The sequence below is a fragment of the Labrus mixtus genome, chromosome 21, assembly GCF_963584025.1.
Source record: "Labrus mixtus chromosome 21, fLabMix1.1, whole genome shotgun sequence".
NCBI lineage: Eukaryota > Metazoa > Chordata > Actinopteri > Labriformes > Labridae > Labrus > Labrus mixtus.
This window is the reverse complement of record NC_083632.1, coordinates 19,308,184-19,330,986: the sequence shown is the minus strand read 5'-3', so window position 1 is coordinate 19,330,986 and position 22,803 is coordinate 19,308,184. Positions and strand designations below refer to the sequence as shown.

Below are 22,803 nucleotides of genomic sequence, written 5' to 3'. Positions count from 1 at the left end.
TTGGAAATTGTTGATTTTTTTAGGTTGAAGGCAGGTTGGAAGTTTGACAGGCTGGCTGTTTGGTTTGCAGAAGTTTTGTGGTTGGAGGCAGGAGGGCTAACGGTTGAGGACTATTCAGGTACTAAAAGTTTTTCAGAGTTTTTTTTTACTCCTACTTAAAATGACAATATTTACAGAACTTAAAACTACAATATTTACAGAACTTAAAACTACAATATTTACAGAACTGAAAACTACAATATTTACAAATCTTAACGTATCGACTAATGTAAAGACTTTCATATCAGTTCTTTACTCTCTTTCTTGGTGGAGCCTCAGGCTGTGGTTCCCCACATATATATTCACATTATGGAGGGGAGGATAAACTCCAACCCCGTATGAAACGTCCACATGAACGAGTCCTGTCTCATCCACTGATTCAGTGAACATGGGACGATCCATACGCTCCCACAGCTTCTGCTTCAAACAAGGTCAGAGAGCTAGGCTGTAAGGACGTGGACGGCTGCTCTTGAACCTGTGGAGGGGACATATCTTATCATGATTGTGCATATGATTAAAAAACATGACTAATGGGAATATAGATAGTGGCATGTTCCTGATGGTGACATGAACATACCTTAGCATGTCATCCACCACAGCATGGTAGAGCTGCTGGTACTCAGACACTGAATAGTTGTTGATCTTCAGTGGGCTGTTATCTAGCAGAGGAGCGGTGGGAGGCTGGAGACCGGGGACCACTTTCCAGGCGACAGGCAGCTCAGGAGGTGGTATGGTAGACTGAGGCCTTTGGACCCAAGTTGGAAAGTTAGCATGCATTTCAATTGGATTTTGATAAAAGTAAGGGTGAAATTCAATCCAATTCATTTAGACATTCTTAGAGCAGAAATGTTGAAATGAATTGTGAAAAATATGTGGCTGTCCATCATTGAAAGAACATAAGCTTGAGGTGTTTAGACTTTTACTCTTGTAATAAGCCAGTGTAATCAATCATTTAAATTTTTTGTTGTTGCATTAACTGAATCAGAACTCCAGATTTTGCATATCAAACTAATATGACTCCATGAAGTGGATTAAAAGATAGACTTGTTTGGCACCACCTTGTGGCAGAATCACTCTTAAATGTGTAGAGAGTAGTATGTATGTAAAACTGAACTTAAAGACATGGTTTTGCAATATTTCATTTAAAAAACAGATTTAGGTATCATTATATGAACAACTTTAGATCAAGTACGTCTGGAGATAACCTGACAAAGTTTACGTTTAATGGTTTCCAAGAATTGAATTCAGAATAACTTGACATGAGGTCACAAATGTAACATTTTTAAGGAATACGACTTTTGGAGATCAAGTGTAGATGACATTGAGATTAATAATATGAAAGTCTTGTTTAAGTCTGTGCAATAAACTTCCCCATTTAAAACCAATTTTGAAAATATAGTCCACTTTGTGTTTATTATTATACTATCAGTTATCTATCTGCTGAGGGTTATATTTATAACATCTGGGACTTTTTGTTCCAAAATGAGAAAATCAAAAGTGTTACCTGGTGGTTCCTGCAGCATGAACAGCGACTGAAAGCTCGGGGCTTTCTCTCCGCCTGGCGTGCTGAGATCCTCCTGGTCTGATAAAGGTCGTGGTCCTGAAGGTGAGACGCACCACACTGCAACAAAACAGACACACAAAGGCTTCACATACAATAAATGCAAACACTGAATGATGAATAATCTTCTCCAAAATATAAGCCTCCTGTAGAAAATGAATATTTTCAGCAGTCTGTCAGTCCTTTGAATTCATCCTCAGAATAACACACCGAGCATGAGCTGCTGGACCATCACTTACCTCCGGTGTGTTCAGGTTTTAATATGTGGGAATAACTAGCTCCAGATGTAGTAATCTCAATATATAAACACAAAATGGGTATAATGAATGTTCACATCAACTATTTTAAAGGGACATTATCTTAGGATTTCTAGATCTGAGATGAGTGTTGTGTTATTGTTGTAAAATTATTGTGTTCAATATTTGAAAAAGACTGCAGGAGCCTAAAGAAATCTTTGTTGATGCAGAGAAAGAATGTGACACATGTTGATCTAAAGATTATATTGTCAAAGTTAATCATTTGTGTTTAAACTGTGTTTTAAGTAAAGATGATATATTACTTTGCTTATAGCCTATGAATCAAAATGTGAAGTGAAAAATGTGTAATACTTTTACTCTCAATTTATTAGAAAATGAATAGCTAGGCCGATCTTTTAAATGCAACACTTCAATTATGTTCTATAGCCTATATTTAATATTAAAATCAGGAGACTTGCAGATACTGTTTTCTTAAGATATTTAAGGTTTTATTAAAGATTATTTTGTTAAATTAGACTACAAAATGTAAGATTCACAACACTCTTCACTGTGTGTAAAGCATCATTTTAGAATAAAGGGGGTTATTTGCACTCAGATTTATTCTAGATAGCCGATGGGTTTTTACACAAAATGAAGTAAGCTATGTTTTGATTGCTAATTGGCTAATTTGTGAATAACTCTGTTTGCCTCCAACACAGCTCGGAGTTTGAATATTTTAAACAAATGATTTATATTAGGCTATAGGCCTTTTCATATTTGATAATTTGATATAGGAACAGACCGGATAGGCTACAGTCCAGTTTTAGCTAGTCATTAAGATTAAGATTAAGATTTACTTTATTGATCCCTGCAAGGGGAAATTCTGTTTTTACACTCTGTAAGTCATGAACACACACATAGGCTGAAGTATACACACATGCACAAACAGGATCCTCTGGACATGCACTAATGGAGAGATGTCAGAGTGACGGGCGCTCCTGAACTGATGGTGGTGGGGAGGGGGTTTGGTGCCTTGCTCAAGGGCACCTCGGCAGTGCTCAGGAAGCGATCTGGCACCTCTCCAGCTACCAGACCAACTTCCATATTTGGTCCGCACTGGGACTTGAACCGGCGACCCTCCGGTTCCCAACCCAAGTCCCTACAGACTGAGCTCTGCATCATTAACACCGGAGCTCGTCAAACAGTTCAATTCTTACATTTTCATTTCGGAAGTTGGTTCTTTGGATCTTGTGTGTTTCAGGGAGTCTTTTTATCAAGGTGATAAAAGTCCTCAGCTGAAGCGTGAATTTAGCAAAGTACGTAATTTAAAACTTGTTGGATACTTGTCTGTGTCACTTTGACCGGGGAGTCGGGTTCAGGTTCAGCCTTCGGCGCCCGCAGCGGTTTGTCCTTTTCGTTTTCATTTTGCAGCATGGTCACACCGGCTTGTTTTTACCAGCAGAGGAAGAAAGCGTGAGTCAATCAATGCGATGACTCCTGCTGTCCTCCGGTAATTTTGTAAAGCTGCGAGGGAGAAACCGCTGGTGCGTCTGCTTGTCCTGGCGCCACAGACTCCAGAGATTAATCCAAATGAACCTAGAGTGTAGCACAGAAAACCAATAACATTGTTTGAACAACTTAATAACTATTCATTCTCATCCGACTTAAATATTTATCCATCTACCTAAGAAGTATTCTTTGTCAAATATGTCTCTTCATAGAAATCCAAAGACAGTAAACATCTGAAAGTCTCAAAAGGATAATTCCAGTCAGAATGTGGAGGAGACAGCAACAGTGGGGATTTTCTGTTGATCCTGGTGAGCTCAGCTTCCCGTTCATCAGGAGTCCTGTGGTTGTGTTCACATGGCCAGTCACTGTCACTGCTGATTTAAGCACCACCCACCTACAGTCAAGTCATATTTCTCAACAGCCACTATGCGGTCGCCTTAAAGGAGCAGGACGTATGTTATGTTTAGTGTCCAGTGAGCTTTGTTGGTTTGGAGATTTAAGGAAGGATGGAATAAATCATTGTGTTTTTAATATTGTTCTTTATGTAAGACACTTTGTCCTTGCAGCAAAGTTTTTGTGGAGCATGACTGTCACCATTTTTCTCATCCAGCCTGCAACTCATGGGATTGTGATTTTCACAACTCTAAATCTTATATTGTTGTCCTCTGACAAAATCCTGCTAAAACAAAAAGTGTAATAAAGGACAGACACGATTACAAGACACTTTCATAAGGATGAGCCAATAACTTTTCATGTATTACCCAATATGTGTTGGAAATAACTGTAATAAACAAAACAAACTCAAACTTTCATAGTATAATAAAGAGTGGACTGTTCATGAGTCACATCCTACAGGTCATGATCAATAGCAGATGTGCTTTATGCAAAAACAAAAACACCTTAACTCAAATTCTATGAAGTGTGGGAAGTTGTGACCAAGTGTGTCATGACAATCCCCACAGTCCAGGATTCACAGCAAGGAAGGAAAAACATTGAAATTTGAAATGGTTGATCCATCATCATGTGTAAAATACACAAAGATAACATGAGGATGTTTTTTCACTCAGTCCACGCCATGTTTTTTGCAGCTCATATCAAACAAGCTTTGAGAACCATCAGACCATCATCCAGCCAGGGATGCTTAATTTTGTATTCCCGAATTTCCCCTCTGGGGATCAATAAAGTATTATCCTTAATCAGGCTCAATGATGGGAAGCTAGAGGAAATGTTATTTTTCTTTATACAGGGGACAACTGCATGTACCAAAACATTTCTATGCAATAACATTTGAATATAATACATGTTTGAAATAAAGAATTTCACTGATTTGTGATGATTCCTCTGACCTGTTGATTTGTTTCTATGCTTTCATTCTGTGCAGTAATGATTTAAATATATCTGTTCAGAGTTAGTGATCCAGATGACTCTGTGTAACTTCTTGTTGAAAAGAGGCTCCTGATAACATGTTCTTTTTTAGGAGTAGTTTAACCACTACACATTTTTGGAACACTTTCAACTGATTACATTTAGAAAATCTTCCACCAGCCAAACATCCCTCGAGGGAAATCAATTCACCAAATACCAATACTGCTTAAGATGTGTGAGTGCTTTATTGAATTCAAAACAAACCAGTTGGGTTTAGATGATGACATACATGCTTTGTGTAGTTCGGTTGACGTCCAATCACAGGGGATCCAGGATCAAGTCCAGATCTATGAAATAGAAGAAAACAAGAAATACATATTTCTTAGCCATTTGTATTCAACAATAAGTTAATATAAAACAATTTATACCAATGGACTATTAATTTACAGAATCCAGAAAAAAAAAGATCTGCAATTTCTATTGTTTTTGAGGGACAGGGCAGTGGATAGAAATCAGGGAGAGAGAAAGATGTGGGAATGACATGCGGGAGAGGAGCCACAGGCAGGATATGAACCTGTGCCGTGTGGTTCCAGGACAACAGCCTCTGTACATTGGGCGCGCAAACTTACCACTACACCAACGGCGACTCAGGCCTTAACTTTTGCACTGACGATTGGAGCAATCACATGTCCAGAGAGAGGTTAGGTATTAGAAAAATCATCAGCATACTACTCCTGCAGGTCAGAGGTCATTGCTTTATCTTTGCCGTCAAGCAAATCATGGATGTGCTGAATTTGCTGTCCTTGTATTCCATCCTGTTTTACTGTTTTGACCACCACAAGGGAACTGCAGGAGCTCTGGCTGTGATGGAGTAAGATGAGGAAAAAAAATGTGAGTGATTAAATTTACTTTTACATGAATAAACAGGTTTGTCTTTATAATTAAACTTACAGTGAGAGCTAAATCAGGAGCTAGTACTGGTCCGCTGCTCATGAGGTCGAGTAAGATAAAAGGAGAGAAAAATAAATGATGATTAGTCAGATTTATAATCTCTGAATTTGTAAATCAGTCATATCACATAAATAACCAGGCTATGCTGGTTTAAAGTATTCTGCGTTACTTTTTTCTTTACAAAGTAGTAGCTCATTCTTCCTGTATGTATCACTTACACAGTGAATGGCAGCAGCATGGTGGTGGAGTAAGAAAACAATGTTAGAATGATGAACAAGCACCAGATTAAAATACAATAATATTATACAGTGAAAGTTGAAAAGAAGTATTTCACTCGTGATGAAATCCACTCAAACACGATTAGCATTTGGAGTACTTCATTTTTTATTTCAGTCAGAAACTCATACTCATCTTTTTTCAACCACAGTGAGTGACAATCAGCAGCTCTGACTTTGGTCTGCAGGGTCTCCTCCACGGGGGGTCCAGCCGGTGAGTTTAGCTGTGTAGGCCTAGCTTTTCAGTCAGGTGGTCTTCTTCTCTTCAGGGGTTCGAGATTTTGTCTTGCAGACAAAGTTCTAGATAAGGATTTCCAATTTCTTTGCTGAGAGGTTTTTGAAATCTTGAAACTTGGGTCAAGTTCGAGAACAAATGAGAAATTTGGAAAGGCCTGAGGCTCTCATTCTGTTGCCATAATTATTACTGAAGCAGGTGTGTGAGAGATCGGTTAAAATGTGTTGTCTAATACTTGACCATTTTCTTTGGCTGTCATTTTGTACTTTATTTTAACACCATTCATAATGAGAAATAGCAGTTTTGACTTTTCAAAACATCTTCAAGACAGAATATTAATAACACAGAATACTTAAATAAAGTAGGATACAGTAACCCCGTGTTTCAGAATAAAATGTTTTTACACAAATAATACGCTATAAGATTATGTTTTCCCAGACTTATTTGCTCAATATGTGTTTCTTTTACTTTTCTTATGTATTTTAGAGTAACTTGAAGATGTTGCTCTTATGATCAGTTTTTCTTCACCCTCCTTAATTTCTGTAAAGGTTCTGAATCTTTTCTCAACATCTGATAACAGCTACAACCGGTCGTTAAAGGAGGAGATGTAGGCCATGTGGATGTATAAAGTCACAGAGAAGGAAATGGTAAATAGACTTGAGCTTGTAGTTGTGCTTTTCTAGTCTTTTAAACCACAGGTCATAGTCTCTCAAGTGGAACGATTGAGGGTTCGATCCCCAGCTCCTGCAGCAACATGTCCAATGTGTCCTTAGGCAAGACACTTTCCAGCGGCGTATGAATGTGTATGAATGGGATTAGTTACTTCTGATGATCTCGCTACATAGCAACCTCTGCCATCAGCGTGTGAATGTGTAGGTGTGACATGCGGTGTACAAGCACTTGGAGTAGTCAGAAGACTAGAAAAGAGCTATACAACTCAAGCCCATTTCCCATTTTTACCATGTGGGCTTTAAAATAAAGACACAGTCACCACAGGTGTTTTTTCTTGTTTAAGAAAAAATGTGTGTATTTGTGTTTAGTAGTCCAATGCACAGATGAGGGCCACTCCCCGTTTGATCCAATGTCCCTGACTCTGATCTGTAGGCAGCTCCACTGCAATCACATAGTTGGTTGAATGACCGGTTGTAGACAGAGTCCCTACAAAGCAAACAAAGCCATTTAGTGAGAAAATTCAGATAGTAAGTTATTTTTCCATTACTGCACTGAGTTCTCTGCCGGTCCAATGTGCCAACATGAAGGTGTCAGCTTCATGCTGTGGGTGGAAAACACAGAGCTGCACATTTAGACGCTTCATGAAACAGTAAACTAACTGGAGTCTATTTTTGGTGAGTAATAAAACCACTGAGAGGAGATACACACAAACACAAGAGCGAGAAGCCTGAGACTAAGCCATGCTAAAGAAAGTGTTAATGATGCAGCAAAAGTTTTAGTTGCCTATTTCCCTACCAAAAGGAAAATACATTGAATACATTTTTAAATCGGACATTGCGCAGACTAACCAGCACGTGTGAGGGTCTTATAGATGGGGCACACGTAGACCCCAGTGGGTGGAGGTTTGCGGTTAGGTTCCGGGATGAGCCGGATGACCGACATTTCTGTGTAGAGCTCCTTGGGCCTGGAATCCGTGAGTTGACATTCCTGCTTATCCCAGCGAGCACCCTCCAGGAATAGACCGTGGATATAGCAGCCTGAGCTTGGTTTCTCTGTTATCTCTGACACTGGCTTCACTACAACCTGAGGTAGAAAAGAAACAAAAAGAAAAGGGAAAACAAGAAAAGTCAGCGTAAATCATAAAAAATACATTTTTAAATACACAAAACCTGGCAGTTTCCTTTACAGTATTTGATATACTCAGTCAGAGTGGTAAATATGTGTGTGCAGAGTTAATACACCTGACAAAAGTTTGTCAGTGAGACAGAAACAGTAGAAATGATAGACTTTCTGATAAACAGCTTACGTCTCACCTCAAAGTCAAATCCAATAGTGTCGATGGAGAAGCCCGAGCGACGGGCATAATTCTGGAGGGTTCCGGTGAGAAAAGCCTGGGGGAAAAAGAAGCCACTAATCCAGAAGACAGGTGGAATGCCATTATAGATCCATCTGTGCATGAAATTGATCCTCTGGAGCAGATCTGACACCCAGGAGGCCAGAGGCTTCAGAGACGGGTAGGCCTAGGGTGAGAGAGACACACCACCAGAGGTATTTATTGTTAGAAAGAAGATCCTGCATTGGTAACAGAATTAAAGAACTGTTTTCAAAATGTTTATTATAAAGCTTCTTAAGGTAGAATATCTGAGTAATATCTCCAACATGATGCAAACAAACAAAGATGGAGATCATATTTTAGGTTCAGTTCCAGACAAGCAGCAGCTGTCTGTACTTTGACATTTTGTGTTTTTATTTCTTTTTAAATAAAAAAAATAAAAAAAGTTGTAAGATTTCAAATTTTGAACAGTGAACATAAGCCCACTGGTATCACCAAGAGCATCATAAAAGTGGTGTGCGTCTTGCCTTAGCTTTCCACATATCAGGCACCAGGTTGTTAAACAGACTGTTGGCCATATGCTCCAGTTCTGATGACATCACCACTAAACCATTCAGAGCCTTCACAATATCACCCAGACTCTGCGAGATGACCTCCAGCAACTTGTTATATCTGAAAGAAAAAAAAGATACAAGCACCACTTTAGTACTGACGTTTTCATGATTTATGTTATTCATGTTTTCATTTGATGTTTGTCTAGTTTTCATCTAGATAACTGGACATGGGCGTCACTATTTTCCGGTTTATTAGTTTGATCAAGTTGTGCATATTTTACAGCCTGTTGTCCAAGTGAAGTCCATCCAACATGTGCATACAAAAAACAGTGATGAGAGAGGGATTTAAAATGAGTGATGAACCTCAGAGCTCCATATTACACAGTATCAATAGTATGTTAGCTTAGTGAGGAGGCGTGCATGTATAAAACATCAGTGTAGTCCAGCACAGACATTTCATTTCAAACCTTGATTGAAGCCTCGAAAATTATTGAGGTTTTCCCTCATTTGCAATGATGTCGAGATAGAAAGAAACAATCACACACTGTGGTAAAGTGGATTGAGATAATTGTCTTAATTTGTCCAAGAGAAACAAGAGAGTGGGATGTAAATGATTCCACATTTTTGGAGCAAAATAGCTAAAAGCGGATTTTCCAAGTTCAGAGCTAACCCACGGGACTTGAAGCAATAGACAGTGCAGCAAACAACCTCTTCTTAGATTGAAAAGAGGGGCAAATTTTGATTCTAAAGTAGAATCCCGGTTTCAGCTTTAACCTGTTTACCAGCTGCTGAATGTGAGGAGTAAAAGAAAGAGACTCATTAATTAAAATACCAAGATATCTGTCGCTCCATACAGACTCAATTTGTGTACCATGAGAGGTGGAGATCGAAGGGAGGTTAGAGGGTTTATATTTTTTTGAAAACATCATGACTTTGGTTTTGTCTGCATTTAAAACGATCATACTATTTTAAATCATTAAAAATGTGTTGAACAGTGTTAAAAGCAAGTTATAAAAGCTTGGTCTTAAGTGGGTGCAGAGCATCAATGTGTGTTTTATGTTGTTATCTAATAGTACAGCCTGTTGTGTTACCTGATGACCTCCTGCATGAGCACTGTGTTCATGGACTCTTCATAGAGGACCGGGTACTTTTCCATCACCTCCTGAACACTGAAAGGCTGTGGGATCTTTACAACGATGTCTGCCACTATCTCCTCCACTATCTAGAGAACAAAAGAGGACGATCATCCATGAAGCACAACATGTCATTTTAATTATGCAAGTTGTACTAAAACTCCTTCATCAATGTATTTTTGTACCTCCTCATGAGTTTTTCCCCCAGCAGAGGCAGTTCTAGGCTGGAGACGAACCACGGTTCCCAGCAGGGCAAAAGTCTCATTCTGGGCAAAACTGATGTTAGCGTTGTCATGGAGACCAAAGATCTCCGGTGAATCGTTGATGGGCAAACCACGGATGTATGACAAGTAACCCTAGGGTAAGATTTACCATGTGAGGTCACATACTGATAGTAACTGCTGATAGTAATTGTCATCAATTAGTTTGAGGTTCAGCAGTACAGACGTTTTGTGCTTGGATTTAACTGAGATACTTCACATACTACAGCCTGTGATTTTCAGTCAAAGTGATCTATCCTGACCAGTGAGCCAATCAGGGGTGCAACAAACTGATGCTAGACAAAGGTGAAGTCAAATGCATGTCTTGTATTACAATCTTTCGAGGTCTTAGGACTTTATCTGACCTTGATATCCAGATTTGTGTCAATCTGCCTGTAGACTCCAGATGAAGAGTAGTTGTGTTCTTCAACAAGCACATTGGGAGAGTAGAAATCCTCCAACACACTGAGCAAACATCGTCTGTCCCAGTCATCTGTCACACGGCCGCCATAGTTGATCTCTCCAGCAGTGTATCTTAGTACCTGGACAGGCGGTAGACAAAAAAGAGAAGACAGATATATAAACAAGCAGTAACACACATTCTCTGGTTAAAACAAAAACTTCTGAAACTTACAAAGGACTGTGTTTCTGTAAGCTCACACATCAGTTCCCCACAGTGATCAGAAGAAAAAAAGTACATTAGCAATTAAAGCTACAGTGGGAAACATTATTCCAATAACAAATTTTGATCTTTGCACATTATTAACAATATTAAATTAAAAGTTTCCTTTAAATAAATGCTGATCTGATCTGAGTCTGTGAGCTCCTGCCCCTTTGTATTATTGCTTTTTAAACAACAGAAAACGATCAGGGTTAGCTTGCACAACACTAGCCAATCACAGCCCCCGAGCAAAAACTGCATCATCAAGCTTCCATGTGTCTGTTAGTGGCAGCTCTCTCTCTCTCTTTCTCTCACTCACTCTCCTCGCCACGTGGGGCTGAGACCACAAACGGTGTACAGAACACACCAGTTGCTACTTTTTTCCGCTTTTTTTACACGTGTGTATTGATCAGACGTCAGTGTTTCTGTCATTTGCAATTTAGGTTCTACATTTGGTGGGAGTTGCTTAGACAGTTAATATGAAGTAGCAGAGGGTGAGCCAGAAGGTTATTTTCATTGGAAAGTTCATGATGCCTACTGCCAGAACAGCAATGGATATGTAGTGAAAATGAAGAATTACTGGGACAGGATTAAAGTGATGACGATAAAACAGAAAGAGGGACAAAAAAAGACAAAGAAAATAAAAACACTGTTTAAATCGTGCGGCTTTAGATTTGTTATTGATTGGTTGTAATGAAATATAAACTCTCCCCCACCTTGAATGGGGTGTCCTGATACTCGTCCAGGAACATTTTGAGTTGGCTGATGCAGATATTCAGGTCTCCGTCTGTGAACTCGTAGGGAATGTTAAAGCCTAATGGACCAAACTTCCTTCTCTCAAGAGAAATTCCATGGAAGAGACACAGAGAAAGGAGCAAAGACTTCAAGTGTGCCACCTGAAAAGAACAGAGAGGAATACAGAAGACATAATTGGACATAGTTTTCATAGCAGGTCATGTAATAAAAAGTCAATTTAAAAAGTAGGACTGTGAGTCAGGACTTTGGTTGAAGAGGTGATAAAGTCATTGGTGAGTCTCAGGTAGGTTTTCTGCAGATTGGCCTTGATTCCCCTGGGAGGCTCGATGGTCATCTTTGATCCATTTTGGAGAATGGAGACGGGGAACTTGTTGCTGGGGAGACTTGTGAGCCACAGACGGAAGTCCTTGTGCACCTGTTTGATAGTTTAAGATAAATGTGGTGCCCATCAGTAAAGTCAGTAAAGGTTTGTCTAACATACAGTATTACCTGGGTGTGCATTATACATATGCAGATGTTCTGACCTTTGTTGGGTCGATGTTCTCAATGAGTCTCTCCAGGGAGGGCATCCAGCTGGGAGCCAGGTGACAGTTCTGGAAGAAGACCCAATGACCTTGTTTCATTGCAGCGTGCATCATGAGCTCAGCCCAGGGGCCCTAAGTCAGACAAGCAGCAGAAGAAGAAAGAAGGTAGACGTGAAGACAACAACAAGAGCAGTGCTAAAAACTACTAAGTAAGGCGTAAGCCTCTAATTTGATATGTAAAATCCAAGTTCCTTAAAGTGTGATCCTTATTTAAGCAGCAGGCAGCATAGATTCAGCTCATCTAACAATAACCAGTTTGATCTTCTAAGAAACTTTCAGGAAGTTGGAGTGCTTAGTTTGATGCAGACAGAAATTTTGGACAGGGTATTGCAAGTGCCAAGCGTGAAACAGCAATTTGGGCTCAAATAATTGGAAGACATGTAACAAACACACTGACATGTATTAAACAGTCACAAGGACAGCGTGTTGCTGTGAACATGTTTGGCTGGTTCCTACGCTTCAGGTTTGGCAGTTGAGTCAGCAATTATCACAAAGGTTGTAGTGGGGTGATGAAATCTACCATGTGTAAAAAAAGAACATTACAGTGTCCCTGGCTATGGTCACAAATAGGGGAAACAATTAGCACCAGTGTGGCCATTCTTAACAAGACAAAGGAGAATGGCCTGGTTCTGTGAGAAAGTGATTTCCTCCAGGGTCAGACAGAGAAGAGTGTCAGAGAAAGAGAAAGAAATCCAAGGCATCCCCCCTGGCACTGACCTGGCCCTGACCCAGAGAGATGGCACTCATTTTCTTTGAGAACTGCATGACGTCGGCAAACTTGTAAAGATCAGCTGCAGGATCAGTGCCAGGGGACAACACAAAGATGAGGGGAGTGGAGAGGGAGGAATCCTTGAAGACCACAGCCAGGTCTGAAGTCTGTTGGAGAGAGACGGGAAAAATTACAAAGTTACTTATTATATACTAGTTATTAAAGTTACAAGCCATAAAGCCAGCTATCATTTTTAGACCAGCCAGGTTTGCAAAGTAAATTCTTTACTTATTAAACAAAGTTTACACCACAGCAAACTCTTACAAAATTGAACTTTATGACACTTCTGGGTGCTCAATGTCAAATGTATGAAAATAGCTGTGTGTTTCAGCAAACATTGGAACTGTTTTTTTACATGAAAGTAAGGAAGGCAGGAAGAGTAAGGACAGGTGTTCTACCTGAGGTTCTATGAAGCGTTGTCCCAGCTGAGCTGATACGTAGTCCTGCAGGCCTTGAACGAGACAGTCAGCCCTCAGACAGCGGAGGACCAACAGCCTCTGGAATGAGTCCAGCTCTGTGTCCCACTCGCCTGGCAGGGGCTCCCTTTGTCAAAAACAAAGTTCCATGCACACCATGTTAGAGACAGTATGACAGCTTCTGCACAGAACAAATGAGGGTAACAAGCGAGCACCTGTGAGGGTGGTTGCTATCAAAAATTCTCTTGAAACCCTGAAGATGTTCGGGGAAGCTCTCTGCCAGGTTGCTGAAGTTGTCCAGAGCACTGAGGCCAAGAATGTCCCGCCAGGCTCGATCTGACAGCCAACTCACTGCAGGGTTAGTCAGCTCTTGCATCGGCATCCCTCCTGATAGCAGGTAGCGCCACTCAGCCTGCCACAGGGAGACGAACCACACTCATCAAATTTCCTTAAAATAAACTGACTAATGTGTTGCATGGGTTCTTACAGGAAATGAAGGAGAGGAGTGAGAGACAGCAAATTATTCTGTGACTCACCATATTAATTTTGTTATCATTCATCATGATGCGAGTGCAAAGGAGGAAGGCAAACATAAGTTTGTGCTTCTCAAACAAGCTGCGGCACACGTTGCTGTACAGGCTGAAGGTGAAAAATTCATTGATGTTTTCGATTCTCTTCTCCACCGTGTCTGTGAAAGACATGTTGAGACAAAGTCAGTTTTAGCTGGTGAGACCACTTCTGTTTTTTTTTACCTGCAAATTCTTGTTTCAGAATGATTCATAACTTCTCCAAGTAAAGTGTACTATGATAATATCTCACTACCTGCTCTTTCAGAGTTTGCAATGCCAGCCATGAAGATCCGAAGGAACCACTCCAGAGAGTACTGGTACATGGGGTCTACATTGGACAGGTCAGATACACAGAAGAAGAGGATCTGTGTGCGCACAGCCACTGGCACATACTCCAAACGTGTGGCATCAATGTCCTTCTCTGTCTGCTCTGCTGCTATCACTTTAGCCTGCCCAAATAATTGTGTAAAAAGTGGATTATTTATTTGATGGCAAAGGTGTCATACATGAGGTTGTTTTGGGATAGCACTGAAAATAAATAAAAAGGACGAACTGACCTTGATCTCTCCTGCTTTAATCTTGGAAGCCTCCAAGACTTGGATGAGCTCTTCATTGTCCACAGGGTTTCCTTCTGTGGAGCTCAGACGGAACAGAATCTCATCCTCAATTTCTTTTAGCTCCTGTTTCATCTGAGCATTGCTGACGATCAGCTGGTTCTTAGCCTCCTCAAGGTCTGGACGTTCCTCAGCCACAACCTGACCCAGCAGCTGGTCCTCTAGACCACTGTAAATATACAAAAAAACTTAAACTTGGATCTGAAAAAACAAGGGTTTTCTGTCCCGAAAACAGTCACAACCATTGTTGTTGATCTACCAAATCTTTTATCAAGCATTAATACATAAGCACAAATTTAGGGAGCTTGTTTAAATAGCATCATTACAAATACATACATGTGGCACAGACAGAAGTACCTACCAAAATAAGATCAATATTATGAAGAAATACATTTAGCTTTTGTCTGAAAATGCATACCTGGGTGATAGAGTGAAGTTTATAAGGGTGACATTGGTGGAAACTTCTGGAGAGTAGTGTGGGTTAGGTAGCTTGGTGGTAATGTACATCTTGAAGTCTTCATGGTAAGGGATGACTGAGTCGCCCAGCTTCAGCACTGTATTGCCCTGCTGCTTAAATGTCTACAGGCCCAAAATGGGCATAACAGATCAGTATATGGTAGATATTTGCATAACGCTAACATACAATACGGGTAATGATTATTTGGAACATATGTGTGTGTATTTACCTGTTGCAACAAGACAGGTTCTAGGGCTGGATCCAACTCCTCTCCTACATTCTCCAGGACGCAGGGTTTCCCAAAGCAAATGGCGTTCTCCAGACTGCGTAGGAAGTCCTGGTCACTAAGCTTCATAGCCTCCAATCCATTGTCTCGCTCCTGCATCATGAAAGGAAGCAAGAATGAATGAACAGTGGAAACAAGAATGAATGAACGGTGCATAAAATAAAACTTCAGATATAAAGAGGCTTTCCATAGTAGTTGTGGATGATGTGAGTAAGAGACAAAAAAACAACAATACACAACCAAAGCAGGCACCCGTGTTTGTACTGAACCTTGTATATCATATTTAGCATCTGCATAGTCTGCTTTTTCATTTGTTGATAGTGGTGAATAAGGTTCACATGTGGTGGGAAGGGATGAATTAAAATCTTGATGTGGTGTCTTTGATGAGTTTTTTGTCTCACTGGCACCCTCTGCAGTCTCGGTCTGATCAACAGAAAAGTGTTCTCACCATAGTTTTGATCCATGTGTTTGCTTGTCCCTGAGGATCAATGAAGAGTGCCCAGCGCAGAGAGTACTGCGTAATCACACCATTCTCCACTGAATGGTTGTCTTTTGGCAATCCTGATATCTATGCACATAGAAATGACAGTGTTCAAATGTGTGATAAAAGAAAATAGCCTAGTTAATTAGGGTCTAAAAGCACATACCAGTCAGCCTGATGGTCTGACTATTCTTATTCTCATGTAACAGTTAAGATCGGTCTTAAGAAGTGTAGACCCTGAAAGTCAGATCATGAAAGCTTGTTTCTAACCTGCCAGGAACGGATCTTGACTGGATCTCCAAGAGTGCTGATCAGGTTTGGTTCTTCAGTGTGCGGGACACTTAGCTCTTTGAAACAAATCAGCCACTCCTCTGCCATGGCTGCCCTGTACTCTCCCTAAACACACAACAAATGAACCTTTATGAAATCATGCAATAATGCTGAACTGTTGAGCACAAATATATGTACTGTAAGTCAAGGGCCACACAGAGACAGTCACACACAAGGCCTTTCCAACAAAAATCTACACTTGTACTTTTGTCTCCAACAGTATCAATCAGTAAGGTTCAGATTTCTGGTTTAATCAAGTTTTAGCTTGAGTTATGTCAACAGGCAGAAAGGAACTTATCAAAACTTACTTTTGACTAGTCAACAATCACTGAATTAAATGAATCATATTCAGTCATTTATGATACGATACATGTATCTATAAAATAAATGCAACTTTCAACTTTCTAATCACTGAGGTACAACCAACTTACAGTGAAGGGTCCCAGGTATGCTATATATCCTGCAGACAGCAGCACGTCACCTGTCACATTATTAACCATGTAATCCAGATGTTGTACTGTTTCCTTCCAACGCACCTTCTCATCTGCAAGACCACCTATGAGCTGGAGAAAAAAATAAACATGAAGAAAAATTAAAAAACATATTCAGTTATATATTTATATATTTTCTAAAACACATTTGCACTGTACTCTTGATTGCACTGATTATCCACAGAAAATAGTCTACATATATTCCTACATTTAATGTATCTTATGGCACTTCATTATTGGTTTTCCCTGAAATGTTATTTTTCATTTATTTTCTACCTATGTGTACCCTGTTCACCATCACTCTGTTTATTGTGCCACAAAAATGCTTACATTTCTTCCTTTAAATTACGAGAGTTTTGTCTTATCTTGTCTTATCCATAACCCTGACCTTGTCTGCTCGGACGAGGCGGGCTCCACACAACTGAAACTTATTGTCCAGCTCGTCCTTCTTTGCCAAGCAGGCTTGGTACTTGGCCTGCAGAGTGGCAATGCCTCCCTCCACTACTGCCAGCTTTTCATTGGCATCATCCAGGATGAGCTGGGTAGCCGCTAAGTCTTCCTGAGCCTCTTCGAGAGCTTGCTGTGAAAATATTTACAATTTAGTGACAAAATGACTCTCTTATTTGAACACATTTAGGAAAAAGGTGTCTTAAACAAGATATTGAACAATGTAGATATTTGTATTTACCCTTTTAGGTTCCACAGCCCTAGCCACAAAATGATAAACATGCATGGCCCGCACCCACTGGCAAATGGAGGTACAGGCTTTGGAAACCTTGGCAATGGAGGCTGGCTGGAATTCCTCATTATCTATGTAGGGCTGGACTAAGTTTATCACACTATCCGGGATATTCTCCTGCAGAATTGACAATTGGGGGAAAAAACCCTGCTCTTAATACAACTCAAGCAGGAAATGATGCAACAAACACTGGATGTAATAGAATTCAAGAGCATAAAACCAAATTAAGAGAGACATAACTCTTTTTCCTGAAAAAAACGTGAAAAATTCCCCATTAATAGTAAAACATGTCAATAATAAATCAACCTGGTGTGTGCTTTACCTTATCATACTTGAAGAGGCTCTCCAGGAACTTGCCAGGGTCTTGTAGCAGACACTTGCCAGGTTCCCAGTAGTCATCAATCTTAGTACCAGGCTTCTCTCCAGGAACTCTTTTGGGTTTGATGCCTTTCATAATGCACATCGCCTCGATAACCAGCCTCACACCCTGTGGAGGTCGCTGCATCGCTCGTAACTATAAGAAAAAAAAAACAATTATCGGTAATTCATATTTTTTACATGTAAACAGTATCCCATTTGAAGAATGTAAAACCAATCATCATCAAACTCTCTGACCTCGGTGACATCACCCTTGTTGAGGGACTTGAGGCTCGTGAGAGCAGCATCCAGGGCTGGCAGAGCCTCATCCAAGTCTCTCTGGGCATCTGCAGCGATGGCTCCTGCAAAACGGGCTTTCTCTGAAGCTTTGGCTTCCTCAGCTTGTACTGACTTACGGGTTTCCTCTGCAACCACTGTGTCTACCTGGCAGTGTACAGAAGAAATGACAATCAAGGACCACAGATTATAAATGAATGAACATACATGGGACAAACGCTTTATAGTGTCCAGTGCTGCCCACTCTTTTGTTCCACCATCAATGATTTTAAATATCGTGGTCATGAAAACAAAGAGTTTCAGTTCATTCAAGATTTTTTCAAAACCAAAAGTAATTTAAACTGAAAAGTTTTTGGCTATGAAATGTTTCTTTTTATTTCTTACTTTGATGGTCTCCATAGTGACTTCGGTGTCCTTGGCAGCCTCCTCCAAAAGAGGTCTCATCGACTCCAGTTCCTCCTGCATATTACTCACATCCTCAGCTGTGCTAAGAAGCTACAAGACAGCAGGTAGTCAGATAAGAATGCTTACAACTCATGCACTACACATGATAAATCGAACTTCTAGGTCTTTTGTTTATTTTATGTTTATTTTGTATAATCATTATTAAGATGCCTTGCCTTGTCCAGGCCAGTCTTCATGCGCAGACGAGCACCACACAACTCTTGCTTCTTACGTCCAATGAGATCTGAGAATATTTTGAGCAGTTCCAGGTAACTCTTGGGAGTGACATAGTTGTGTCGCGAAAGCTCAGCCAGGTACTGTTCACACTTCTTGGCTACTGTCTGGTGGATCTTAACACACATCAGTGTCTGGAAGAAGGGAATCCATCAGGAGAAGACAACGCTTTATGATCATTTTTATTTTGGGAGTTATTTTTCCTTTTGTAAGCAGCCAATAGTTTGTATTTATTTAACAAGATAATATTCTGTTTTCAGTGGTTTGAAAGTTGCTTGAGACTGTTTTCCATCACCGTGCGCTTACTGCTTCAACTGTTTGCAAACTCTTGTTTCTGTTACTTGGCCTGAATTACTCCAGAGTCAATACAAACTATAAATCTGGCTCAAACTAACAGTGCAGACTATTCTCTGTCACATCACATTCACCTTGTTGTTTTGTTTAATGGAATGATTAAGTTGGTTTCTATACAATATTATTTAAAGGATGTAAATATTTCAATGTAAAGTACCTCCCTGCTAAGAACTTCCTGCCAGTAAAGCTTTCTAACATCCACACACAAATAAACACACAAACATCACCCTCACCAGTCCTCTTGTAGCTGTCGGGCTTAATTCAAGCTCAGGCAACTCATTAAGAAATGATGTGGCAACAGCCTGAAGAGCCTCCTCTGGCCAGGCGCTGAACCAGTCTATGGTACAACATGTCACCAGGGAGGGAAACTGCCTGAGCCGGGCACGAAACACCTCACCAATAGGACTGTGGAGGAAAAAGTGAAGGTGAAGGGGAGAGGCGGGGGAGAATAGGGAGTAGGGTGATGGACAAGCTCAAAGGAATTATCTTGGTTAACGTTTGATCATGTATGTTTTGAACAATTGCTAACCTCATGCAAAGCACAGTGTGGATGTTGGTGCGGACTCTCCTGATGTAAGCAGCCATGAGGTTGGATTTAGTTGGCTGTTGGCCCAGATCTTGCACCACTGGCTTCATGGCTGCTAGGATGCGTTCCTGCTCGTCTGACGCGTACAAGTTGGGAACATCTCCAGAGTTCAAAATGTTGTTGATATCCTCCAGGAATGACTCACTCTTAATCTGGGAGAATAACACAAACGCAATGATAAACCTTCTGTCCTGGTGAGAACAGACAAACATTACTGCGTAGATGATCAACTTTAATTTAAGTTCATACTCTCAAACAAACTGACCCCAAATAAGTGCAGTCAGTATAACCACTGTGTAGGATTGCTGTTTGCGTAGTTCATACTGTAAAATCACAGTGCAGTCTAAAGGACTGTGTGGTTGTATAGAGTATAATGTAGAAGGTGATAAGACACAGATTGTGTTTACCTGTGTGTCAACAAAGAGGAAGGTGATCTGCTGGTCCTGGAGGCCGGCCTTCAGCATGATGCTTTTAATATCTTCTCTCCACTCTGTCTGACCGTAGTTTTTGGCCAACTCAATCTGGAAACACTCATACTCTGACCTGATTGTAGAAAACAAGGCTCCATAAGTTGGCTACAAGATGTTTAAGTCCCATACTTATAATATCTATATATATCCATAAATTCATTGTTTTCAAAAATAACTTATAAAAAATATTTTCAACACTTTTTGAGTCTTCTCTTAGCTTGTATATGAACTTTAACTACACTGTCATGAAATACCACTCTGAACAAAAACAGAGGCAACCCTGTGATGATTGATCTAATTCTATGTTTTTCCAGATTTCATAGTATGCTGAAATTGATGGAATCATACAGCTGCCTGTGGAGAGGTACATCAATCTTAAAAGCTGAACATGCTTTGAAAAAAAAAATCTCATCTGTAACCTAACCTTAGAAAAGACAATATTAAAAAAACAGCAATGGGATCCTTACAGCAGCAGTAATCTGGAGACACAGAACTTTTTTCAATGATAATTGTATTTTGGTATAGGTGTTGCAAAGAGAGTGTGAATCTCACATATATGAGGCCATCTTAGTAAGGGACTGGCGTCCACTGCCGCCCACTCCAAGCAGCAGGGCGTTGCCCAGGGGCTGGCGCAGGATGCGGCTGATACGACACACATGCTCAATAGCATCCATGAAGAGCACCAGCTTCATCTTTGTGGTACTGATCTGGTTGTAGTCCTCCATGTATTCCTCCATCACTTTCGCCAACTAATACATAAATCATTTAAACATTTTTTTTAAAAAGCAACCATTTTGTTGTGAAATATAGTTGGTGTGGAACAAAAACATTGAGTGGAACAAAAACATTGACAATGGGTAGAAAGAACAATGGAACTAGCCTTGAACAAGCTGGTCAGCTGTTTGGCAAAAAGAAAAAGAAATCTTAAAATAAGACCATATCAAACCGGTTGTAACCGATCACCTTTTCCTTGTCTTCTATGAGTGTGTAGACTTTGTTGTCAGCTCCAGGAATCATGAAATCTCCATATAAAACAGGTTGGAATGGCACAACCTCGTCAAAGCTGCAGTCAAACTTCTGAATGCAGTCCTTTAGGAGCAGGTTAAACCAGTCCCTGTCTTCAGTACACACCAGGCGGTCCTGGAATACCCGGCAGCTTTCATGGTACCACAGCCGCAGTAGCTGCAGTTTGTCCTAAAATCACCCAAATAATGTTACTTTTACAATTGAAATATAAAGATGAACCCTTTCAATTCTTCCAACATTTCCCTTTAGTCCACACTTCCTCATACATCATATTTCTAGGGTTCCAATAAGATCAGTTGCATGTATCCTCTAGGTGACATAAGCCATACAATATCAATGCTTTTAGTAGTTGCTTCACTTGTAGTTGTAGTTGGCTCAGATTGTTTGTACCTATTGATCAAGAGGCTAATACTGAAAGTAAATTGAAATAATCTATATCATAGAAGTCATCTGATTGTGTCATATGAATTTGAGTCTGTGGGATAAGACAACCTCCATCATTCCAGCCTCAGCCATCAGGATGCCCTGGAAGACTTTGGACAGGTCTCTGAGGTTGAAGGTGTAATGGGATTTGGCCGGTGTTGGGAGGAGCTGAGATGTAATGGTAGCGTAGACTCTGATAGTAGCGTCTACCAGGGACTCATTCAGCGGCTGGATTGCTGGCACAGGTCCTGGTGAAAGCAGCAGCAAATAGGAGAGAACTAAAAAAATCTACTAACATGTGGAAAATTGAAACAGTTACATCAGAGAACAGAACATATGCTCCAGCAATAAAAATACTTTTATTGACAATTATTTTAATGTTTTATTTATACCATGTGTGCTATACAAAGCAGCTAAAGACTCATCTGTTCATACTTGCCTTAGTTTGAACTGTCTGTATTAGATTTTATGTGACTGTCTGTTTGAATTTTCTCTGTTCAATTCTTTATTGTGAAGCACTTTGTGATGTCCGTTCTTGAAAGGTGCTATAAAAATAAACTTTACTTACTTACTTACTTGCTATACCAACTTATTCTTATTATCAAACTGCATTTTCTCATACATTAATTTCTGTCTGTTTGTTATCTCTGTGTCCCTGACTTACTTCCTGGCTCCTTTTTACTCATATTTCCATCTGGAAAAAGAGCAAAGATTCAGTTAAAAGCTGTTGTTGGTTTCTTTTTCACAGGCTAATGACAATACTTTCTACCCTGCAACACCTGTCCTGCATGTAAATCCAAACAGACTAGCGGCCATAACTAACCCATCCAACTGCCCAAAATGGTGGAAAAAATCCTTTTCTTGCTGGCATCCTCCATTTCAGTGAAGGACAGGAAGTTGAAGTGGCGTGTAAAGCGCTGGGTGATGGGGTTCCTGCCTCCCCCTGGGGGTCCCATTGCACAGGCAAAATTGATGTCCACTATGTGTTTGAAAGTCCCTGTGGGGGTTAATGAGATGTTTCACATTCAGGAATGAAAACCAAAATCCGGATCTATCTCTAATAGTAATGAGGAATATGTTTTTAGGCATAAAGATGCACTCTAGAGCCACACATACTGGTAGATAAATAAGACGCTAAATACCAACCTATCTGTTTCCTGTCATACCAGCCTCTGTGGTCCATCCACTGCCTCAGCAGTTCAATAGGAGGTTGAGCACCATAGGTCTCCAACATTGGCATGTTTAGGTCATCGATGAAGAAGATAAAGTACTTCCCTAGTGGAGGTCCAAACATACCTTTCCGCCTGACAAACAGACACATAAAGGATTGAAATGG

At 40.3% G+C, this 22,803-nt stretch overlaps 1 pseudogene; it reads right to left on the bottom strand.

Moving 5' to 3' along the window:
- Positions 1–7,168: 7,168 nt before the first annotated feature.
- LOC132955934 (dynein axonemal heavy chain 1-like) overlaps positions 7,169–22,803 on the bottom strand; it is a 28,975-nt pseudogene continuing 13,340 nt past the window's right edge.